The 20,756-nt window shown below is 48.3% G+C and overlaps 1 protein-coding gene across 3 annotated transcripts in view; it reads right to left on the bottom strand.

Annotated features, from left to right (window-relative positions):
* Positions 1–20,756, bottom strand: part of VPS33B (VPS33B late endosome and lysosome associated) — a 252,332-nt gene that overhangs the window by 7,933 nt on the left and 223,643 nt on the right. The gene's annotated exons all lie outside the window — the stretch shown is intronic.

Here is a 20,756-nt window from a genome sequence, read left to right as displayed (position 1 = left end):
AATAGAGACCCCTAATCAGGCGAAAAGCACACACATGCACACCCTTCCGTACAAGAAGGAAGGGTGTGCATGTGGATCCTGTGGACTTAGGAGAAATACCATAATCAATGGTAAATTCTTACCATAACATATATTTCTTCAGCAGGGTTCACAGGTTATCCACAGGATAAAATTGGGATGTCCCAAAGCAATTTAGTCGTGGGGACGCTCCTAACTGGACAGGAGAATCCTTTGCTCGAATTCAGCGTCCTAAGAGGCAAAGGTATCAAAGGCATAATGTCTAACAAATGTGTTAATGGAAGCCCATGCGGCTGCCTTACATATCTATTCTGCTGAAGCACCACGTTGTGCTGGACCTACCTTACGAGTAGAGTGAGCAGAGACAGTAGCCAGAGCAGGGAGATCAGCTTGAGAATATGCTTCTGAAATCGTCATCCGAAGCCACCTCGCCAGTGTCTGCTTATAAGCAGGCCATCCTCTCTTGTGAAATCCGTAGAGAACGAAGAGAGAATCTGTCTTTCTGATGGCACTGGTAAAATCTACGTAGATCCTTAAGGTCCGAACTAAGTCCAATGACGCATCTCCCGCAGATAGGTCCGGCCCCTGGAAGGCCGGGGCTACAATTTCTTTGTTAAGGTTGAATTTAGACACCACCTTAGGAAGATACCCAGATTTACTTAGTTCTGAGAACTGCTCTATCTAGATTAAAAAAAAATCAGTAATGGAGAACGACATAACAATGCCCCTAAATCTGACACTCTTCTAGCTGAAGCAATAGCCAGTAGAAAGAGAACTTTCGCTGTCAACCATTTAAGATCCACTCTTTTAAGTGGTTTAAATGGGGCAACCTGAAGGGCCTTTAGGACTAAACTTAAATCCAAATGCACTGTAGGAGGAACAACAGGAGGTTGAATGCACAGCATTCCCTGTAAAAAAGTGTGCACATCAATGCTGACACCTGCACTCTTAAGGAAGCCAGCCTTAAACCTTTATCCATTCCTGCCTGAAGGAATGCTAAGACTGGAAACTCTGAAAGACCTATGGTCAAATTTCCGATTCCTGCACCATTGAATATAGGCTTGCCATATTCGGTGATAAATGCGAGCTGAAGAAGGGTTCCTTGCTCTGAGCATTGTTTGAATTACCTGTTGTGAGAATCCTCTTGACTTCAGGATGGAAGTCTCAAGAGCCACACCATCAAAGACAGTCGATCCAGGTGTCTGTGATAACAAGGACCTTGAGACAGAAGATCTAGACATTAAGGGAGTAGGAATGGCGCATACAACGACATCCGCTGCAGATCTGTGTATTTACTGGGCCAAGCCGGAGCTATTAGTATCACGCCACCCCTTCCTTGTTTTGCCTTTCTCATCACTCTGGGTACAGGGCGATTGGTGGAAACACATAGGCCAAATGAAAATCCCATCTCACTGACAGGGCATCCACAAAGATCGCTTTGGGATCCTTTGTTCTTGACCCGTATGCGGGAATTTTGTTGTTCTAATGGCGTTCCATCAGATCTATCTCCGGCAACCCCCACTTGTCGACCAGGGTTTGGAAGACCTTGGGGTGTAAAGCCCATTCGTTTGCATAAATGGTGTGTCGACTGAGAAAATCCGCTTCCCACTTTACAGTACTTGTTCAGCACTTTCAGCTTGAGTATGGGCCGGAACGACCCATTTAGCTCCTGGACTAGAAACAGGTTGGAGAAAAAACCCTGTCCTCGTTGTGCAGGAGGAACTAGAATGATTACTCCTGACTTAAGCAATTTCTGAACTGCTTCTTGCAAAGCCCTGGCCTTCATTTCCACTGAAGACGGGTTGGTACAAAAAACCTTTGAGGAGGGTGTTGCTTGAAAGCAAATGCATAACTGTGAGATACCGCTTCTTGCACCCAGGCATCTGTGGTAGACTGCTGCCAGATCTGTGCAAATTGAAGAAGTTGGCCTCCCACCATGGATTGAATTTATGTGTGGAAGGAAACTTCACTTTTTTGGAGTCTGCTTCTGACTCCAAAATACTGGTTAATTCTTTACCAAAAAGAATATCTCCAGTAAAAGATAAAGACTCCAAAACCTTTTTGGATTCTGTATCAGATTTACATGTACGTAGCCAAACTGCTCTGCAGCGGCTACTGCTAAGGCTAATGTCTGAGAGGCAACTGTACCCATATCCAAGGCTGCTTCTTCCAAAAACATTGCAGCCTGTTTGATATGTGCAACATGGGATTTTTGCTCTCTAGATGCCTTGAAAGATCCCCTTCCAATGCATCAACCCAGGCAGCCACTGCTTTTGCCATCCAGGCTGAAGCCATGGCTGGTCTTATGATTGCCCCAGACAGGGAAAAAATGTTTTTTTAGAAAACCATCAACTCTCCTATCCGTGCCATCATTTAAAGATGTTGAAGGCAGAGGTAATGTAGATTTTCGCACTAATCGAATGACATGCGTATCTACTTTGGGAGCCACCTCTCTCTTTAAACAGTCCCCAGCCGGAAGAGGATAATCGGAGTTCCATTTCCTTGGAATTCTAAACTTCTTACTGGGCGTAACCCAAGCCTCTTGCATAATTTCCGTCAGCTGTTCTGACCCAGGAAACTCAGTACTAACTGTTTTGGGATGTTTAAACAAAGGTGCCTTAGATTTTAACACAGGCTCTGCTGATTCTTCTAAGGATAGAATGGCTTTCATCGCATTAATTAACTCAGATATGTCCACTGAGCTGAGACCTTCCTCCTCAACTCTGTATGCAGAACCGGAGTGTAATGAGTCTTCATCCTCTGACGAATCCTCATCTGAAACATGTGTAGACTGTGAAGATGTTGTTTCATGTCTATGGGATTTACTTACCACTTTCAGCCTGTTTTTGTCGAGAGGCTGCTGCTTCCCCTGCTGGATGTAATAAACCCCAGGTGGAATGCTGCATGTAAGGGTTAATAGTGTAACCTATTCCTGGTACAGAAGTTGGAATTATTCGCTCAGCTATACTGAATAATGTTTGTGCAAACGTAGCCCATGGGGGTTCAACTTGCACCTGTTTCTGACCTGGATTTTTCAAGAGACTTTGGTGAAAACTAAAACAATTTACACACAAATCATTCTGAACCAGATCCTGAGAGATTAACCCAGCTTTGCAAGACAAACATGACATGAGTGTTGGTGCTGCTGTCAGTATATTTTCCTCACCCTTGCCGCTCTTAGACATGACAAATAATCGCACACTAGTACAGTGTAACTACACAATTTGTGAGTATAATCACTTTTAATTTTGTTAACGTGACACACAATCCGACCCTACCCTGCTTTGCACCAGCATTGAGGATCGGAATAGACAGAAAAACTGACAGAATTATAGTAAAGTCAGCAATCAGTCACAGGTTATACATTAGTATAATAAGCAATATGAGCACATAATCAACTACAAATACATTTCAAGTACGTAGGAGAAACATATTACTGCATTACCTTATATAGGATTTAACAGTATTCAGTCGAATAGCGAAAGAAAAAAACAGTAATAATTATCAGACTCATATGCATTAGGCACTTATCCAAATATTAGTACTCAAAAGGTAGATAGAGACTTAGGGGGTCATTCCGACCCGTTCACACGCAGTTCTTCGCTGTGGTGCAAACGGGTCGAAACTGCGCATGCGCGGCGTTGCCCAGCGACAGACGCAGTGACATGCACAGCGAAAAAAGAAGACGCAGAGCTGATCGCATGAAGATTGACAGCGGAGAGGCGTTCCAGGGCGGATACTCACCGTTGGATGCTGTTTTCGGGGAGTGGTCGTCCGAACGCAGGCGTGTCCAGGCCTGAACACTGACGCACCAGTCACACAGCCGAGTATGCTGCGACTGGGTCCCCTTAGCTAAACAGCGTCTCAGACGGAAGCAGGAAATCAGTTCATGGCGGGAGACTCGGAGGAAACTGGTCATGAACCAAGGGGAGGGACAACCAGGGGAGTGTCTGACTCCCCACTGCTGACATCAACCCTAGGGATCGCGGCCTCATACTACCCCTGGAGCTTATGATCCCTAAGGCCTAGTGCTGGTGCACCAGAGGTGGCAGCAGCGTCAGTGACTGTTTGGTAGTCTCCACCCAAAACAGTGCGGCTGTGTCTGTGTTCCCCTTCTAAGCGGAACCAATGGTTTACCTTCTCCCCATGCTCCGGCCACAGCCTGGTAACATCTGCTGGACTCGCTAGTACATCCGACACAGATGCCCACCGAAACAGCACTGTACTCATGGGTAAGCACTGTCGCGACCCGGCGGAGTGTTGTTGGAGCTACTCTTTCTAAGGTACGTATAAGACGCTTTTTAGAAAGATCACTCAAAAAAATAGTAAGACTATAAAAATAAAATGAGAAAGCTTATGGCTGCTAAAAAAACAGCAGCCCTCTGACCATGGTCCGGCTCCTGTCGCACCAAACAAAAAACTGATTTGCCTGAGCCAGAAGGCTGGGATATATGGATGGGGCCCTTGCATGCTGGGAGGCAGAAAGCTTTGACTGTTTGGTGCAAATCCGCTGTCGCGTCATCATATCCCAATGTTATCCTGTGGATAACCTGTGGACCCTGCCGGAGATAGACAGATAGACAGACAGATAATAGGATTTTGGTTACCTACCGGTAAATCCTTTTCTCGTAGTCCGTAGAGGATGCTGGGGTCCATATTAGTACCATGGGGTATAGACGTGTCCACCAGGAGCCATTGGCACTTTAAGAGTTTGAGTGTAGGCTGGGTCCTCCCTCTATGCCCCTCCTACCAGAGTCAGTCTAGAAACTGTGCCCGAGGAGACGAACATCTTCAAGAGAAGGATTTAACACAGATAGTGGCGAGATTCATACCAGCTCACACATACAAGGCACATCAAGCTAACTTAGCTTGCAAACTCAGCAACCGCTGAAAACATTACTTACCAAGTAACAATGCAGTACTTAACTAAAAGTTGTACTGAGCCAGATAACAATTGCAGGAAAACGAAGCGCTGGGCGAGCGCCCAGCATCCTCTACGGACTACGAGAAAAGGATTTACCGGTAAGTAACCAAAATCCTATTTTCTCTAACGTTATAGAGGATGCGGGGGTCCACATTAGTACCATGGGGATGTACCAAAGCTTCCAGAAAGGGAGAGCGCGGAGGCTCCTGTAGAACTGATTGATTGAACTTCAGATCATCAGAGGCCAACCTATCGAACTTGTAGAACTTTGCAAACGTGTTCGTGTTGCAGCTCGGCAAAGTTGTAACGCCGAGACACCCTGGGCAGTCGCCCAGGAAGACCTCACCTTACGAGTAGAGTGGGACTTGACAAACGTAGGACATGGCAAGCCTGCCATAGAATACGTATGCTGGATAGTGAACCTGATCCAGCGAGAGATCCTACAGGACGAACAGAGAGTCCGATTTCCTGTGATGAGCAGTCCTCTTCACATATATTTTCAGAGCCCTTACAACATCCAAGGACTTTGATGGAATTGAGGTGTCAGTAGCCACTGGTACCACAATAGGTTGGTTGATATGAAATGCCGACACAACCTTCGGAAGAAACTGCTGACGTGTCCGGAGCTCAGCTCTATCTTCGTGGAAGATCAAGTATGGGCTTTTACATGATAAAGCCCCCAACTCCGACACACGTCTAGCAGAAGCTAAAGCCAACAAAGTGACAGCTTTCCACGTAAGAAATTTTACTTCAACCTCCTGTAGGAGGCTCAAAACAGGCCGATTGGAGGAACTGCAACACCACGTTAAGGTCCCAAGGCGCCGTAGGCGGTATAAAGGGAGGTTGGATGTGCAGAACTCCCTTCAAAAAGGTCTGAGCCTCAGGGAGGGCAGCCAATTGTTTTTGGAAGAAAATGGATAGGGCCGAAATCTGGACCTTCACAGATCCCAACTTTAGGCCCATATCCACACCAGCTTGTAAGAAGAGGAGAAAACGTCCCAGTTGAAACTTCACTGCAGGAAATTTCTTGGACTCACACCAAGATACATACTTTTTCCAAATTCGATAGTAATGTTTAGACGTTACTCCTTTCCTAGCCTGTATCAGGGTAGGAATAACCTTTTTCGGAATGCCCTTCCGAGCTAGTATTAGGCGTTCAACTTCCATGCCGTCAAACGTAGCAGCGGTAAGTCTTGATAGTCGAACGGCCCCTGCTGCAGCAGGTCCTCCCGAAGAGGAAGAGGCCTTGGCTCTTCTTGCAGTAGATCCAGAAGGTCCGCGTACCAAGCCCTTCTTGGCCAGTCCGGAGCAATGAGGATCGCCTGAACCCTTGTTCTCCTTATGAGTTTTAGAACACTTGGAATGAGTGGAAGTGGAGGAAACATGTACACCGACTGGAACACCCACGGAATCACGAGGGCGTTCACTGCCACAGCTTGTGGGTCCCTCAACCTGGAACAATACCGCCAAAGCTTCTTGTTGAGACGAGAGGCCATCATGTCGATCTGGGGTACGCCCCAAAGATCTGTTACCTCCTTGAACGCCTCCGGATGGAGACCCCACTCCCCTGGATGTAGATCATGTCTGCTGAGGAAGTCCGCTTCCCAGTTGTCTACTCCCGGAATGAAGATTGCTGACAGCGCCAATGCGTGCTTTTCTGCCCAGTGGATTCTAGTTACCTCTGCAATCGCAGCTCTGCTCTTCGTTCCGCCCTGTCGGTTTATGTAAGCCACTGTTGTCACATTGTCCGACTGCACTTGAATGGCCCGATTTCTCAGAAGATGGGCCACTTGGAGAAGACTGTTGTAGACGGCTCTTAGTTCCAGAATGTTTATCGGCAGGCCGGCTTCCAGACTTGACCACCTTCCTTGGAAGATTTCCTCTCGAGTGACTGCACCCCAGCCCCGGAGACTTGCATCCGTGGTTAGAAGGATCCAGTCCTGAATCCCAAACCTGCGGCCCTCCAGAAGGTGACATAATTGCAGCCACCAGAGGAGTGAAATCCTTGGCGAAAGACGTATTCTCTGGTGCATGTGTAGATGGGATCCCGACCACCTGTCCAGGAGATCCAGTTGGAAGGACAGAGCGTGAAACCTCCCGTACTGCAGAGCCTCGTAAGAGGCCATCTTCCCCAGAAGGCGAATGCACTGATGAATTGACACCCGGGCTGGCTTCAGGACATCCCGGACCATCGTTTGAATCACCAACACCTTTTCCTCTGGGAGAAAGACCCTCTGCACCTCCGTGTCGAGGATCATTCCCAGAAAGGACCACCTTCTGGTTGGTTCCAAATGTGACTTTGGAAGATTCAGGATCCAACCATGTTCCCTGAGAAGCTGAGTCGTGAGTGTTATGGACCGTAACAGCTTCTCCTTGGACAATGCTTTTATCAGCAGATCGTCCAGATACGGAATTATGTTCACCCCTTGTCTGCTGCGGAGAATCATCATTCCCGCCATCACCTTGGTGAAAACCCTTGGTGCTGTGGAGAGACCGAATAGGAGGGCCTGGTACTGAAAATGAGTCCAACAGCGCAAATCGCAGATAAGCTTGATGTGGTAGCCAGATCGGAATGTGGAGGTACGCATCCTTGATATCCAGGGGTACTAGGATTCCCCCTCCTCCAGACCGGATATCACTGCCCTTAGGGACTCCATTTTGAACTTGAACTCCTTTAGAAAGGGGTTTAGTGATTTTAAGTAGTGATGAGCGGATTCGGTTCTACTCGGTTTTACTCGGTTCTCAAAACCGAATCTTATTGGCTCACTGATGTCACGTGTTTTGGATAGCCAATAAGATTCGGTTTTGAGAACCGAGTAAAACCGAGTAAAACCGAATCCGCTCATCACTAATTTTAAGTTCAGAATGGGTCTGACCGAACCATCCGGTTTCAGTACCACAAAAAGGTTCGAATAGTAACCTTTGTTCTGCATGTGAGGTGGTACTGGCAATATGACCTGTGCCTCCACCAACTTCTGGACGGCCTCTTGCAGGACAGTCCTGTCTGCCAGCAGAGCTGGCAAGCCTGATCTGAAAAATTGGTGAGGAGGGAGATTTTGAAATTCCAGCCTGTACCCCTGGGACACAATATCTTGCACCCTGGGGTCCAGGTCGGAGGACACCCAGACATGACTGAAATGTCTGAGTCTCGCTCCCACCGGCCCCACCTCCGGGGCGTGCAGACCACCGTCATGCGAAGGACTTTGGAGTACCTGAAGCAGGTTTCATGAACTTGGGCCGACCTCCCCGAAAGAAGGTGTTGGACGGCTTTGCCTTTCTGGGCTTGTTAGACCGAAAGGACTGTGACGTAACTGAAGAAAAGGGTTTCTTCGGAGCAGGTGTAGCTGAGGGAAGGAAGGGTGACTTACCAGCCGTAGCCATGGAGATCCACGCATCTAACGCTTCCCCAAAGAGAGCCTGACCTGTGTAGGGTAGAGTCTCCACACTTCTCCTGGATTCCGCGTCGGCAGACCACTGGCACAAACACAGCCCTCGACAAGCTGATACTGACATGGAGAAAATCCCCACAGCCATGGAATCCAGGTCCTTCATGGATTCTACCAGAAATCCTGCCGAATCCTGAATGTTACGTAAAAACAATTCAACATCACATTTTTCCATAGTATCCAAATCCTCAAGTAACGTGCCTGACCACTTTACTATAGCTTTGGCAATCCAAGCACTGGCAATAGTGGGACGTAGTATTGCCCCAGAAGCCGTGTACATGGATTTGAGCATATTATAAATTTTACGATCAGCCGGCTCTTTTAAAGCGGTAGATCCTGGAACAGGTAAAATCACCTTTTTTGAGAGTCTGGATACTGACGCGTCAACAATAGGCGGGTTTTCCCATTTTTCCTATCCTCTGCCGGGAAAGGAAACGCTACCAGAACCCTTTTAGGTATCTGGAATTTTTTATCCGGGTTTTCCCAAGCCTTTTCAAATATAGCATTTAATTGTTTTGACGCAGGGAAGGTTAGCGAGGCTTTCTTATTCTCAGTGAAGTAAGCCTCACTACACATCCCTACTAGCCTTTATCATCAACTGCACCTCTTTTGCAAGAGATGCAGACCTCCGCAACACATCCCCGTCACCGTCTGTATTATCAGAGTCGGTATCGTATCATCCTGCATGATCTGAGCAAGAGCACGTTTATGTGACTATACAGCGGGGAGCGCTGATGTACCAGAACTGGGCCATACTGCCATAGAGTTCTGTAAAGCCTGAGTTGCAGATTCATTTTGTGCAACCCTATTAGAAATCTGAGAAATCATAGATTTGATAGAGGATAACCACTCAGGCTCCCTTGCTGGAATCTGTGCTAAACCAGTGCAACCCACACACAGTGCTTTTTTTTTTTTTTTTTTTTTTAAATTCAATAAGTTTTTATTGATTTTTCCAAACAAACAGACAAACCAAAAACATTGGGTACATAATAATGCACTATGTGTATACAGATAGGAACCAGCGAATGTTTTGTACATCAACAGACATATATGAATAAAGTTGCAAACAGCTACATTTTATACATAACGATTGTCGTGACTTCTTTTCATTCGTTCATACACTCTTATTGGGTGAAAAGGCCAGAGATCAATGCGGGGCAGAAACACGAGTCCCCTGGTAGAGTGGAGACGATAACCATCTATCCCATACCTTGTAAAATTTATCCAGGGGCTTTCCTAGAGATATATACAAACTTTTCATGGGACACAACCGAGTTCACTAACGGGATCCATTTGTTAATATCAGGACCCGTAGTTGCCATCCATGAACGTGCTATTAATACTTTGGCCAGTGCACAAAGATTAAGAATATATCGTCTAGAGTGTGCATCCAATATCTCCTCATCTATAACCCCAAGGATACACACCAAGGGGGTGAACACGTCAAGAGGGATTCCCGTAGAGGTCACCAGCCGTGTCACCACCCGCCAAAAGTCCCGCACCACCGGGCAAGCCCACAATAGATGCCAGAAGGTACCGTCCGGAGAGGCGCACTTCGGGCACCTAGAGTCACCCCGCCCCCCTATACTAACAAGACGGGTGGGAGTGATATAGACTCGGTGCAATATGAACAAATGTATCTGCTGAAAACGAGCCGAGGTAGTAGCAGTACGTGAGGTCCCCAAGGCCTCTTCCCAGGTATCTATGGAAACCGGCCCCAAATCGGCTTCCCATTTAGATTTAAGGTGTAAAAGACTGTCAGAGTGATGGGCACCGAGCAGAGCGGAGTACAGACCAGAAACAGTCCCAGAGCCTAGAGTATTAGCCAGGAGCTGGTGAACCGGTGACTTCGGAAGGAGAGGTGGAGCATCGCTAAACTGAGACGCGCATGCGTGGCGAAGCTGAATATATCTATAATAATAAGATGTGGGTATATTAAACTCAAGCTGCAATTGTCCAAAAGAAATAAATGTGCCCGAGGAGTACAAATGATTGAGGGAGCAAACACCCCAGCGTCCCCACACCGATCCCATTTGTAGGGACGTGAAATGAGTAAGAGCGCGAGTGTGAATCAGTGGAGTGTCGGGATCCCATCCCTCCCCTCCCAACATAGAGTGTACCTGCCTCCATACCATAATCGCTTGTTTAACCAACGGCATCTTAAGGAGTGCCACATTACCACAAAGTAGAAGCTGCAGGGGTGACAAAGAGACTCCAGATGCTAGCAGTACAGTAAAGATCAGTAAATCTCCAGACGAGTCGGAGATCCAAGGAATTAGGTGGAATAACTGAGCCGCTAAGTAATAGAATCTAATTTTAGGAAGGGCCAGACCACCCAAGTCCCGAGGTCTAGTTAGAGTATCCAATTTAATCCGAGCTCTACGGTTGGCCCATACCAGTGATGACAAGAGACCATCTATAGTACCAAATAATCTCTGGGGGAGATATACAGGGGAATGTTGGAGGACATACAGCATTTTAGGTAATACAACCATTTTAATGAGGTTAATCCTACCCGTGACAGTAAGTGGCAGTTTACTCCACACCCTAACAAGAGACCGTAAATAGTCCATTTGCGGACGTATATTCAGATCAATAAATTGCGAGGACCGGTTGGTGATCCATACCCCCAAATATTTAAAAGAGTCAACCCAACGAAGCGGCAGGTCCCCGGGAGGGCAGGCAGGACAGGAGCCTCTAAGCGGAAGGACACAGGACTTGTCCCAGTTAATGGACAACCCGGAGAATCCCCCAAAAATGTCAATTACTTCCAAAATATGAGGCATATTGATAAAATCAGATACGAACAACAGAATATCATCCACGTAGAGAGCAATTTTGTCTGTCCTACCACCCAGTCGGAAGCCCGCCACCCGCGGAGAGGATCTAATAATACAGGCCAAGGGCTCTATGGCCAATGCAAATAGGATCGGGGACATCGGACAACCCTGTCTCGTCCCTCTTTGTAGAGAGAAAGAGGGGGATATGTGACCGTTAACAGAAACCCTAGCCTTGGGTGCAGAGTAGAGCAGCTGAACCCATTTTTATATACCAAATCGGTCCAATGTCCCCCACAAGAAGCCCCACTCCACTGAATCAAACGCCTTAGCAGTGTCCAGAGAAACAATAGCTGAGGAGCGGGACCCTTCATGAGGGGCCTGGAGATGCGTATAGAGTCTACGTAGGTTAGGTAAAGTGGATCGGCCCGGCATGAACCCTGATTGGTCCTCATGTATCAATTGAAGAACCACAGCGTTGAGCCTTGTCGCCAGTATTTTAGCTAAGATCTTAACGTCAGTTGTTAGCAAGGAAATTGGACGATAAGATTCGACTCGTGTTGGGTCTTTGTCTGGTTTAGGGAGTACTATAATTAGGGCCTCTGCCATAGAGTCAGGCAACCTACCCTGCATAAATAAGTCATTATATATCTCAAGGAGTTTAGGGCCATAAAAGGGTAAGTGTTTTTTATAAAGTTCCAGGGGCAATCCATCAAGACCCGGGGTCTTCCCACCGGGAAAGGAATTAACAGCTGATTCCACTTCAGTCAGCGTTAATGGGGAGTCCAAAAACGTTATAGCATCCTGGGACAGCGTGGGTAATGGAATATCAGCTAAATACATCTCTATTTCAGGCATTGTGAGAGTGAGCCTAGAGCTATACAGTCGTTTATAGTAATCTACGAAGTCCCCCACAATATCAGGAGTATCAAAATGGGTCACATCATCACTGGTACAAATTACAGGCACAGTATTAGACGCCCTGTCCGCACCCGCCAATGTTGCCATAAAGCTACCAGGCCTGTCACCCGTTGCATAGTACGTGTGTTGGGCATAAAGTAGACGGTACTTAGCCTTATCAGCCAAGCAATCACGCCATTCAGCCTGCGCAAGCAACCACCTCTCCCTCGTAGTGTCAAGACCATCGGCCATATACTGAAGCTCCAGCCTCCTACATCCTGCCTCAAGGTCACGCTCACCCTGGGCATAACCAGATACAGCCACTGTTTTGATCAGGGTGCCACGGACATATGCCTTAAAGGCATCCCATAAAACTGTGTTGGACACCGAACCCTGATTTTCCAGCAAGAAAGCCTCCCACATCGCCACCAGCTCCGCACCGGTGCCCATCTGAGCCAGCCAAAAGGAATTAAACCTCCAAAACCGAGCCCCCCTAACATCCCCCATGTCTAGACAGAGAATTACTGGGGAATGATCTGATATACCCCAGGTAGCATACTGAACATCAATTAACCTTGGCAGCAGGCCTTTGGAGGTGAGGGCTAAATCAATCCTGGAGAAGGATAAGTAAGTAGGAGAAAAGCATGTATACTGTCGTATGCCAGGATGGCGGACTCTCCACGCATCGACCAGGCCCAGACTGTCCACCAGTAGTGCAAAGTTCCTCTTGCACACCACAGGAGCATCCGGGGACCGTCTAGTTCTATCTAAAGCATGGTCGAGGACGTTATTGAAGTCGCCAAGACAAACTAGCAACATTCGGATATAGCGTAATAAACTCGGCTGCCTTTCTGAGAACCTCCGGGGAATAGGGGGGTGGTATATAAACAGTCAGGATAAGCAAAGACATGGAGTAAACTTGACATTTTAGAAAGACATATCTGCCCCACTGGTCCAGCTGGACCTGATCAAGGACAAACGGGACTGACCTTCGGACAAGAATTGACACACCCCGCGAATGCGACGTGTGGGTGGAGTGGTATGCCCAGCCCACCCAGGGTTTCTTAAGAGCCATGACCTTTGCCCCCACCAGATGGGTCTCCATGAGGCAGATAATATCCGCACCATATTGTTTAAAGTGACGAAGCACTAGTGACCGTTTGACTTTGTCGTTCAGCCCCCGGACATTCCAGGACAGAAATTTAAGTTGATTAGAGGCCATCAGTCAAGGCACAACGAAATATTTGGTCGGTCCCGCCTATCCCCGACAGGCCAGCTACACCAATACTAGATGAAGTCAAAGAAATCAAAAACCCATAGCGTCTGCAACACATACATGAAAAGAAAAAAAAAAAACAAATAACAAAATACAATTCCTCCCGTCCTGCCCCCCCACCCTGTATACCCACCCGAACTGAGGCATACCTTGTCCCAATAAACTGTTCCCCTTAACAAAGAAAAAACAAACTATACCAACATAAAAGGGCAATGAATAAGATGACCAAAGACAAGGGCGTTGGTCCCCCACCCCCACATAAGAAAAGTGCGGAGACCCCTACCCGAGCCCTAGACATAAACATCAGTGAAATGAGAAATAAACATTAGCAGAGGCAACGTAGCATTATCCGTGTAACATACTGTCACGCGGAAATCTGTAAGAAACACCAGCCGAAACATAATGATATATCAGACATTAAGAATCAGGAGCAAGCGCCCGCCTGGCCGGGGCCCAGCGATCCAGCCACAGGGCAGCGTCCCGAGGTGTAGCAAAGAATTTTGTTTCTCCGTCCGCTACCACCCTTAGCCTAGAAGGAAAAAGCATTGCATACTGTAGATTGAGTTCCCTGAGGCGTCTTTTAATCGGAACAAATTGTGCACGGTCCTTTTGCACCTCCAGCGCAAAGTCCGGAAACACAGAGATTTTAGAACCGTTCCACAACAGGGGACCCTTGGTGCGCGCCAGAGATAGAACAGCATCCCGATTTTGGTAATGGAGGAATTTTGCTATGAGTGTGCGCGGTGGCGCACCTGGCGGCAGCGGCCTGAAAGGGATTCTGTGAGCCCGTTCAACTGTGAAGAAAGACGTAAAGAAGTCCGCCCCAAAATAATTTTTCAACCAAGCTTCAACGAACTGCTCCGGTGCATTACCGTCCTCCTTCTCCGGGAGCCCCACAAAGCGGACGTTATTCCTCCTCAGTCTGCCCTCCATATCTAGCATCTTGCTTTTTATATCGGACAGCTGACCATCAATGGCAGTAACATGGGAGCTAAGCGGTGAGATCTTATCTTCCAGCGTAGATGTTCGGGTCTCAACTTCTCCGACCCGTTCCCTCACTTTTTGGATATTATGATGGATTATGGTCAGGTCAGCCTGTACCTGGCCTATCTTGTCAGAGAGACGGGATTCGCTAGCCGCCAAGGCTTCCAACACTTTTTGCAGCACATCATCAGAAGCATCACCAGAGGAGGATGATTGACTGGGGGACACTGGTGGGGGGGTCTCCCCACCCCTAACCGGCGTCGCTGCATGCCTTCCAGGAGTATGCGAGTACTGGGCAAGCCGGGCTGCAGCGATTTGTGATGGTTCTTCACCATTTTTAGATATATTAGAAAAAAATAAGATTTTACTTACCGATAAATCTATTTCTCGGAGTCCGTAGTGGATGCTGGGGTTCCTGAAAGGACCATGGGGAATAGCGGCTCCGCAGGAGACAGGGCACAAAAAGTAAAGCTTTTCCAGATCAGGTGGTGTGCACTGGCTCCTCCCCCTATGACCCTCCTCCAGACTCCAGTTAGGTACTGTGCCCGGACGAGCGTACACAATAAGGGAGGATTTTGAATCCCGGGTAAGACTCATACCAGCCACACCAATCACACCGTACAACTTGTGATCTAAACCCAGTTAACAGTATGATAACAGCGGAGCCTCTGAAAGATGGCTTCCTTCAACAATAACCCGAATTAGTTAACAATAACTATGTACAATTATTGCAGATAATCCGCACTTGGGATGGGCGCCCAGCATCCACTACGGACTCCGAGAAATAGATTTATCGGTAAGTAAAATCTTATTTTCTCTATCGTCCTAGTGGATGCTGGGGTTCCTGAAAGGACCATGGGGATTATACCAAAGCTCCCAAACGGGCGGGAGAGTGTGGATGACTCTGCAGCACCGAATGAGAGAACTCCAGGTCCTCCTTAGCCAGAGTATCAAATTTGTAAAATTTTACAAACGTGTTCTCCCCTGACCACGTAGCTGCTCGGCAGAGTTGTAATGCCGAGACCCCTCGGGCAGCCGCCCAAGATGAGCCCACCTTCCTTGTGGAGTGGGCCTTTACAGATTTAGGCTGTGGCAGGCCTGCCACAGAATGTGCAAGTTGGATTGTGCTACAGATCCAACGAGCAAACGTCTGCTTAGACGCAGGAGCACCCATCTTGTTGGGTGCATACAATATAAACAACGAGTCAGATTTTCTGACTCCAGCTGTCCTTGCAATATATATTTTTAATGCTCTGACAACGTCCAGTAACTTGGAGTCCTCCAAGTCACTTGTAGCCGCAGGCACTACAATAGGCTGGTTCAGATGAAATGCTGACACCACCTTAGGGAGAAAATGCGGACGAGTCCGCAGTTCTGCCCTGTCCGAATGGAAAATCAGATATGGGCTTTTGTAAGATAAAGCTGCCAGTTCTGACACTCTCCTGGCCGAAGCCAGGGCTAGAAGCATGGTCACTTTCCATGTGAGATATTTCAAATCCACCTTTTTTAGTGGTTCAAACCAATGAGATTTTAGAAATTCCAAAACCACATTGAGATCCCACGGTGCCACTGGAGGCACCACAGGCGGCTGTATATGCAGCACTCCCTTAACAAAGGTCTGGACTTCAGGGACTGAAGCCAATTCTTTTTGAAAGAAAATCGACAGGGCCGAAATTTGAACCTTAATAGATCCCAATTTGAGACCCATAGACAATCCTGATTGCAGGAAATGTAGGAATCGACCCAGTTGAAATTCCTCCGTCGGAGCACTCCGATCTTCGCACCACGCAACATATTTTCGCCAAATTCGGTGATAATGTTGCACGGTTACTTCCTTCCTCGCTTTAATCAAAGTAGGAATGACTTCTTCCGGCATGCCTTTTTCCTTTAGGATCCGGCGTTCAACCGCCATGCCGTCAAACGCAGCCGCGGTAAGTCTTGAAACAGACAGGGACCCTGCTGAAGCAAGTCCCTCCTTAGAGGTAGAGGCCACGGATCTTCCGTGATCATCTCTTGAAGTTCCGGGTACCAAGTCCTTCTTGGCCAATCCGGAACCACTAGTATCGTTCTCACGCCTCTTTGCCGTATAATTCTCAATACTTTTGGTATGAGAGGCAGAGGAGGAAACACATACACCGACTGGTACACCCAAGGTGTTACCAGCGCGTCCACAGCTATTGCCTGCGGATCTCTTGACCTGGCGCAATACCTGTCCAGTTTTTTGTTGAGGCGAGACGCCATCATGTCCACCATCGGTCTTTCCCAACGGGTTACCAGCATGTGGAAAACTTCTGGATGAAGTCCCCACTCTCCCGGGTGAAGATCGTGTCTGCTGAGGAAGTCTGCTTCCCAGTTGTCCACTCCCGGGATGAACACTGCTGACAGTGCTATCACATGATTCTCTGCCCAGCGAAGAATCCTTGCAGCTTCTGCCATTGCACTCCTGCTTCTTGTGCCGCCCTGTCTGTTCACATGGGCGACTGCCGTGATGTTGTCCGACTGGATCAACACCGGTTTTCCTTGAAGCAGAGGTTCTGCCTGGCTTAGAGCATTGTATATTGCTCTTAGTTCCAATATGTTTATGTGAAGAGACGTTTCCAGGCTCGTCCATACTCCCTGGAAGTTTCTTCCTTGTGTGACTGCTCCCCAGCCTCTCAGGCTGGCGTCCGTGGTCACCAGGATCCAATCCTGTATGCCGAATCTGCGGCCCTCCAATAGATGAGGACTCTGCAACCACCACAGAAGAGACACCCTTGTCCTTGGAGACAGGGTTATCCGTAGGTGCATCTGAAGATGCGACCCTGACCATTTGTCCAACAGATCCCTTTGGAAAATTCTTGCGTGGAATCTGCCGAATGGAATTGCTTCGTAAGAAGCCACCATTTTTCCCAGGACTCTTGTGCATTGATGTACAGACACCTTTCCTGGTTTTAGGAGGTTCCTGACAAGCTCGGATAACTCCTTGGCTTTTTCCTCCGGGAGAAAAACCTTTTTCTGAACCGTGTCCAGAATCATCCCTAGGAACAGCAGACGAGTTGTCGGCATTAACTGGGATTTTGGAATATTCAGAATCCACCCGTGCTGTTTTAGCACTACTTGAGACAGTGCTAATCCCATCTCTAGCTGTTCTCTGGACCTTGCCCTTATTAGGAGATCGTCCAAGTATGGGATAATTAATACGCCTTTTCTTCGAAGAAGAATCATCATCTCGGCCATTACCTTTGTAAAGACCCGAGGAGCCGTGGACAATCCGAACGGCAGCGTCTGAAACTGATAGTGACAGTTTTGTACAACGAACCTGAGGTACCCCTGGTGTGAGGGGTAAATTGGAACGTGGAGATACGCATCCTTGATGTCCAAGGATACCATAAAGTCCCCCTCTTCCAGGTTCGCTATCACTGCTCTGAGTGACTCCATCTTGAACTTGAACTTCTTTATGTACAGGTTCAAGGACTTCAGATTTAGAATAGGCCTTACCGAGCCATCCGGCTTCGGTACCACAAAAAGAGTGGAATAATACCCCTTCCCTTGTTGTAGAAGAGGTACCTTGACTATCACCTGCTGAGAGTACAGCTTGTGAATGGCTTCCAAAACCGTCTCCCTTTCGGAGGGGGACGTTGGTAAAGCAGACTTCAGGAAACGGCGAGGTGGATCTGTCTCTAATTCCAACCTGTACCCCTGAGATATTATCTGCAGGATCCAGGGATCTACTTGCGAGTGAGCCCACTGCGCGCTGTAATTTTTGAGACGACCCCCCACCGTCCCCGAGTCCGCTTGAGAAGCCCCAGCGTCATGCTGAGGCTTTTGTAGAAGCCGGGGAGGGCTTCTGTTCCTGGGAAGGAGCTGCCTGTTGCTGTCTCTTCCCTCGACCTCTGCCTCGTGGCAGATATGAATAGCCCTTTGCTCTCTTATTTTTAAAGGAACGAAAGGGCTGCGGTTGAAAGGTCGGTGCCTTTTTCTGTTGGGGAGTGACTTGAGGTAGAAAGGTGGATTTCCCGGCTGTAGCCGTGGCCACCAAATCTGATAGACCGACTCCAAATAACTCCTCCCCTTTATACTCCATATGCCGTTTTGAGTCCGCATCGCCTGTCCACTGTCGCGTCCATAAAGTTCTTCTGGCCGAAATGGACATAGCACTTACCCGTGATGCCAGTGTGCAGATATCCCTCTGTGCATCACGCATATAAAGAAATGCATCCTTTATTTGTTCTAACGACAGTAAAATATTGTCCCTGTCCAGGGTATCAATATTTTCAATCAGGGACTCTGACCAAACTACCCCAGCACTGCACATCCAGGCAGTCGCTATAGCTGGTCGTAGTATAACACCTGCATGTGTGTATATACTTTTTTGGATATTTTCCATCCTCCTATCTGATGGATCTTTAAGTGCGGCCGTCTCAGGAGAGGGTAACGCCACTTGTTTAGATAAGCGTGTTAGCGCCTTGTCCACCCTAGGAGGTGTTTCCCAGCGCTCCCTAACCTCTGGCGGGAAAGGGTATAATGCCAGTAATTTCTTTGAAATTATCAGCTTTTTATCAGGGGCAACCCACGCTTCATTACACACGTCATTTAATTCTTCTGATTCAGGAAAAACTATAGGTAGTTTTTTCACACCCCACATAATACCCTGTTTAGTGGTACCTGTAGTATCAGCTAAATGTAACGCCTCCTTCATTGCCAAAATCATATAACGTGTGGCCCTACTGGAAAATACGGTTGATTCGTCACCGTCACCACTGGAGTCATCGCCTGTGTCTGGGTCTGTGTCGACCGACTGAGGCAAAGGGCGTTTCACAGCCCCTGACGGTGTTTGAGTCGCCTGGACAGGCACTAATTGATTGTCCGGCCGTCTCATGTCGTCAAACGACTGCTTTAGCGTGTTGACACTATCCCGTAGTTCCATAAATAAAGGCATCCATTCTGGTGTCGACTCCCTAGGGGGTGACATCCTCATATTTGGCAATTGCTCCGCCTCCACGCCAATATCGTCCTCATACATGTCGACACACACGTACCGACACACAGCAGACACACAGGGAATGCTCCTAACGAAGACACTAGCCCTTTGGGGAGACAGAGGGAGAGTTTGCCAGCACACACCAAAAGCGCTATATACATATATCAGGGATAGCCTTATAATAAGTGCTCCCTTATAGCTGCTTTGTTATATCAAAATATCGCCATAAATTTGCCCCCCCTCTCTGTTTTACCCTGTTTCTGTAGTGCAGTGCAGGGGAGAGACTTGGGAGCCGTCCTGACCAGCGGAGCTGTGAGAGGAAATGGCGCCGTGTGCTGAGGAGATAGGCCCCGCCCCTTTTCTGGCGGGCTCGTCTCCCGCTATTTAGAGAAATCAGGCAGGGGTTAAATATCTCCATATAGCCTCTGGGGGCTATATGTGAGGTATTTTTAGCCTTTATATAGGTTACATTTGCCTCCCAGGGCGCCCCCCTCCCAGCGCCCTGCACCCTCAGTGACTGCCGTGTGAAGTGTGCTGAGAGGAAAATGGCGCACAGCTGCAGTGCTGTGCGCTACCTTTAGAAGACTGCAGGAGTCTTCAGCCGCCGATTCTGGACCTCTTCTGACTTCAGCATCTGCAAGGGGGCCGGCGGCGCGGCTCCGGTGACCATCCAGGCTGTACCTGTGATCGTCCCTCTGGAGCTTGATGTCCAGTAGCCAAGAAGCCAATCCATCCTGCACGCAGGTGAGTTGACTCCTTCTCCCCTCAGTCCCTCGCTGCAGTGATCCTGTTGCCAGCAGGAATCACTGTAAAATAAAAAACCTAGCTAAACTTTTTCTAAGCAGCTCTTTAGGAGAGCCACCTAGATTGCACCCTTCTCGGCCGGGCACAAAAATCTAACTGGAGTCTGGAGGAGGGTCATAGGGGGAGGAGCCAGTGCACACCACCTGATCTGGAAAAGCTTTACTTTTTGTGCCCTGTCTCCTGCGGAGCCGCTATTCCCCATGGTCCTTTCAGGAACCCCAGCATCCACTAGGACGATAGAGAAATCAGGATCAGTAGCTCAGTGACTCAGTGAAGACCCAGCAGCAACAGAGATTGTAGAGCCCAGGATAAAATCAATGTATGCACACACTTTAAGCAGGAGGACAGAATCACAGTACCTCATAGGACCATATAGCAGGCCAGAGCAGTTCCAAAGGAGCACGACCCTTATATAGAGCAATTCACCCAGGCAGCCCCAGGCTCTGTTGCACACAGGCAGCACAGGGGAGGAGAGGGGGGGTCGTGGGTGATACAGCTCCCTGCAGCGCTGGGTCCGTGTATGCGGATGATGCGCAGGCTACGGCAGGTCAAAGCGGCTTTCCACTGTGAGAGCGGGTCCCGCGCGGCGCACACAGCAAGGGCGCGCTGGAGAGCCGGGACCGGAAGTCACGGCGCCATCTTAGGAGGCCAGGAGAGAGGAGACGCG

Source organism: Pseudophryne corroboree, chromosome 6, assembly GCF_028390025.1.
Source record: "Pseudophryne corroboree isolate aPseCor3 chromosome 6, aPseCor3.hap2, whole genome shotgun sequence".
Lineage (NCBI taxonomy): Eukaryota > Metazoa > Chordata > Amphibia > Anura > Myobatrachidae > Pseudophryne > Pseudophryne corroboree.
Note: the sequence above shows the minus strand (reverse complement) of the source record. Positions and strands in the feature narration are given on the sequence as shown.